Source organism: Lactuca sativa, chromosome 3, assembly GCF_002870075.4.
Source record: "Lactuca sativa cultivar Salinas chromosome 3, Lsat_Salinas_v11, whole genome shotgun sequence".
NCBI classification, from domain to species: domain Eukaryota; kingdom Viridiplantae; phylum Streptophyta; class Magnoliopsida; order Asterales; family Asteraceae; genus Lactuca; species Lactuca sativa.
The window spans coordinates 167,507,633-167,512,302 of record NC_056625.2 but is presented as its reverse complement, the minus strand read 5'-3'; the positions used below and the strand labels follow the sequence as shown (position 1 = coordinate 167,512,302).

The 4,670-nt window shown below is 40.1% G+C and overlaps 1 pseudogene; it reads left to right on the top strand.

The window, feature by feature from the left end:
* Nucleotides 1–4,201: 4,201 nt before the first annotated feature.
* LOC111879766 (5S ribosomal RNA) lies at nt 4,202–4,320 on the top strand (annotated as a pseudogene).
* Nucleotides 4,321–4,670: the final 350 nt, after the last annotated feature.

Genomic DNA, 4,670 nt, shown 5'->3' with positions numbered 1-4,670 from the left:
TACTATACATTACATGTTACATGAATACGTGTACATAGATATGCTTACATGAATACATTTACATAAATACATTTACTTGTATACACATACATGGATACTTGTACCTAGATTCTATATGATGAGTTGCTCGTACATATTATACAAGTAAATTAGTTCTACCTATCCTAGTTCAATAGGATAACTTGACGGGACTAACCATTCTGGAACCCACCTGTTACTAACAGAGGTAATGAACATCTACGGATGCCTACGGTTAATACTTATATTAGGGATACCTTTACGGGACTAATCATTCCTTTAACCTGCTGTTAGCTACAGAGGTAAATGAACATCTACGGACGCCTACGGTTAATACTTATGTTAGGAGTACCTTTACGGGACTAGCCATTCCTTAAACCTGCTGCCAACTACAGAGGAAAATGAACAATCAACGGATGTTCAAGGTTAATACCTTTTCGGTAGTTGTGATGTCGAGTTGACCCTAATACAAAAGGGTGACACTTACATGGCTATATTTTTCGTATTACTTTTATTTTGTGATATATTCACATAAACAACGAGGTAGACTTTATTTTGTTAATAGTATTTATAGAGGGGAAAACCATCCTTGTTATAGCAAAACATACGATTCTTGGTAGAAGACTACTTTCAAAACATTCGGGTCTTGGTAGAAGGCTACTCTTTATACTAATAGAAATCATAGGGATTTGCTAGGGTATTCAAATGCTTTCAACTACTTTCAAACAGTTCATACTTATACAGTCTTTTTCCAAAGGTTTACAAGTCATTTCTTTACACTTTTACAAATCAAAGACACATTAATACTTATGAATTCACCAACTTTTTGGCTGATACTCGCTTTCGAAATAACTTGTATTCTCAGGTCACAAATACACAAGTACGACGACCAGGTTTTGCGAAGACGGAGAAAATCAAGACTCCTATTTTATTGTGATTTTTCATTATGTTGTCTTATATTATGTAAGTACACTTGTAACTAAAATTATACTATTAATGCAATGGATGATGTTGTTGCTTGTTTACTACTTTGCATTGTTATGATACATTACATGATGTCCTCCGCCCCAGAACGTTTCCGCCGTTCTCGATTTTGGGGTGTGACAGATTGGTATCACAACATTGTTTATAGTGAATATTAAAATACTCTGACCAAGAGTATATACTTTAAATAATAAAATATTTAATTAAGTATACGTGCTTGCATTCATATTAAAATCAGAGTCTCTAGGACAGTACAAAAGAATTACGATTGTTGAGCAACACAAGTGGACTTAGAGACATATAGTCAAAACATGGAAGATATAGCCTTATCAACTATATTATCTGGGGGTTGACTGGCATGTGACTAAGTGTAGTTGGGTGGTTGCAACAAGTCTAAAATGTTACCAACAATACCACAATGTGAACAATAGAACATAGGCCTAAAATACTATAGGGGTATTTGGTGTTACTATAAGTACATTATACTTGAGAACTAAAAAGGATCTTCATTACTAAGTTAATAGTTGCTAAGTGGATACACTAAGGCTATATGTAACTAGGGTGTTATAGACTTAGAATCTGTGAAAATTTTGCTTTACCCCTATTCTTTGTGAATTTGGAGTTAAGGTCACTTATTCGAAGGCCTATCCTGTTGTGATTACATATGACTGATATGCACTTTACAAATAGCGATGTAACTAATGAAGATTTTCTAATAATTATCTAGATAGTTTGTTTAATAATTAATTCCTTACCCCAATTCTCGCATAGATAACATGGCTGGACCCCATCCCCACGGCAACCTGTACCTTCCGAACGAAGTCATTGCTGGATGGTTTGGAGAAGAACTAGAGAATGATAATCCAATCCCTTTGAATGATCACCATGATGAAGACCTTTCGGATGGTGCTAAACTCCGAACCCGAAGTTGAGAACCTACCCCAGACAGCTCCCTTTCCGAATCCTAACCCTCGTCCGGCTTTTCAAGGCCCGACGCCTCCTTGGGTAGAATGCTTGGAAACATAGAGCCAAGGACAGGATCAGCCCATGCCATTTAATGGAGACCGAAGCTTTTATGACCTGAGCAAAAGGGGCTCAACAGACCGAATCTTGCTAATCCTGGTCCGCAGAGTGGCCCGAAATGAGATTCAAGGCAGGACAGCTCTACATCAAATCACAGAATTTGTCGCCAATACGAGAATGCATACCCTTTGCACCATTCGTCTGGAAGATGCTCGTGAGAGATCTGAAAGAGAACATGAAACCCTGCTTCAAGCACTGGCTGAATCACGAGCCGAAGTCATAGAACTCCGAGTACGCCAGAGGGTGGATGAAAGACACCTGCTTGATATGGAACGTCAACTGGCTGAGCTGAGAGTTCACCAGAGGGATGATCATCACCAGTAGGAGATACTTTACTTTCCTTCTTGTTTTAAAAGAACCATGTTCCTGTCTATGTCCTATGTGGCATTTTCTATGAAACTGCTTGTACTGTAAGTACTTTTAGTTAGGCCTTTATGTGGCCAGAACTTTTGCTACTCCGGATATGACGTAAGACCTTCTTCAAGGTCAAATTTCCCTGAACTTATTACATCTTAAACATCAATGATGTTGATAGTCGGCTAACGTCCGTGTCACATTTTTGTTCGAATACTCTCATCATACTATCATAGAAGTCTATCTGAAACATGCTTTAGTCAAGTCATTTGGACTATAGTAATTTAACTCCGGAGACAGTTCCAAGCCTCTTTTAGTGGTTGGATCATGTTATTCACCAACCTATAGTACCTCGGCTTGAACGACAAACGTCTTGAGACCATTGTACGAGCTTACTTCAACTCTTTTCTAGGACTGCATCATAGGGATGTAGGTCAAACCTTCGTGAACATACTTCCATTTCGTACCAGGACTGCATCATAGGGATGTAGGTCAAACCTTAGAGAACACAATTCTATTCTTTACATCAGCGATCGAACTACGTCTAGGTTCAACCATACTCGCTCACAAATTCATTTTCTTTCCGTGAAATAGAATCATGGCACCAAAGAAAAATGATCATCCCATCAACCAAACACCAAATCTTCAAATTGATGCAGCTACCTTTCAAGCAGCAGTCTCGGCTGCCGTGTCAGCTATTCTGACCCACCTTAACCCTAACAACGCGAATGTTAGCGGGATTGTTAACAATAATTCCAATCCAGGTAACAATCAAGTACCTCAACGAGCAACAAACTACCACGACACCCCAAGTCCCAAGACCAAGAGTAACAAACGAAAGTGTTGGGCTAAATCTAAGGACAAATCGCTTCGAAGGGCGAACAAGAAACAGCCACCGGTAACGACCTTCACAGCCACGACATCTGTACCTCGTACTACCATCCCTTCGGGTATCCCAATTGTCCCTAACCCAGCCAGACAATATGCTGGAAATCTCCCAAAGTGTAGCAAATGCAACTATCACCACCTCGGACCTTGTCGGGAGATGTAGTGCTCAAACTGCAACAGAAAGGGGCACACCATACGTTACTGCAAGAGCCTAGCAAGGCCAATCAACCAAGTGCCCAACACCAGTGTGAACCAGGCTTGCTACAGTTGTGGCAAGGTGGGTCACTACAAAAGGAACTGCCTAGAGGCAGCAAATGCTTGCACATACGGAAGTATGCTACCGACCACCGCCGCAGGGAAGACTACTCTAGACCCACGTTAAAGTAATTAAGGCGTTTCGTTGTACCAGACTTATAAACTAATTAGAACTACTGCAAATAGAGTCTTATCTTTTGCGAAATCCCGTCAGTTAAGGGTCCTCGTGCTGCGTATACTTGTCTTTTGTAGTATACCTTGTTCGCAGCAATAGTCTTGTAGTAAATCTAAAGTACAGTAACTCTGTTAAAGGTTGCACTGTTGTGTTTTGTCTGTAACGCCTTATGTTCAAATCTAATGTCTTTAGTTTCCGTGTGATTTCGACTTTATCATACGACTCAAGTCAATTCGATCCTCGCAATATCAGTCTCATGCGCACATCTCTTTCTCCGAAATCGTTTTTCTAGCGAAGCTGTCATTTCAGAACACTGAAGTACTCATTCATGGACTACCTCATGTTTCTAATTCGTTCCGAAGAAATCTCAGCAAAATTATGAAAGGACCAATCTTCTCACCTATGAGAGCTCTGGTCTTATTCTTCAAGAAGACAGACTTCAGTGGGTGCGATCATACCAACACTAATGCACCGGATCCCATCATAACTCCACAGTTAAGTGTGCTTGGGCGAAAGTAGTACTAGGATGGGTAACCCCTTGGGAAGTCCTCATAGCGCAGACCTCAACAATACTACCATTTGAAAAAATTACTCTCTGCCTCGCATAGATGAATTAGTTGACTGACCGCAAGGAACGACTTACCTTTCAGAAATGAACCAAAATCCGAATATCACTAGTTACGAGTGTTAGTGAAGGGTGTCCAAAGGACAATCTTCGAAACTTGATGCAGACACTACGAGTCCGTAATGATACCCCTCGGATAGGACCAATACACCCATAATATTCAAGAACTTAATGAATAGGGTACGCCATTCTTACTTGGATCAGTTCGTCATTGTCTTTATAAATGACTTACTTAGCTACTCTCGTAGTAAGAAGGAAATCATAAAGAGCATCTACAACAAACCATGG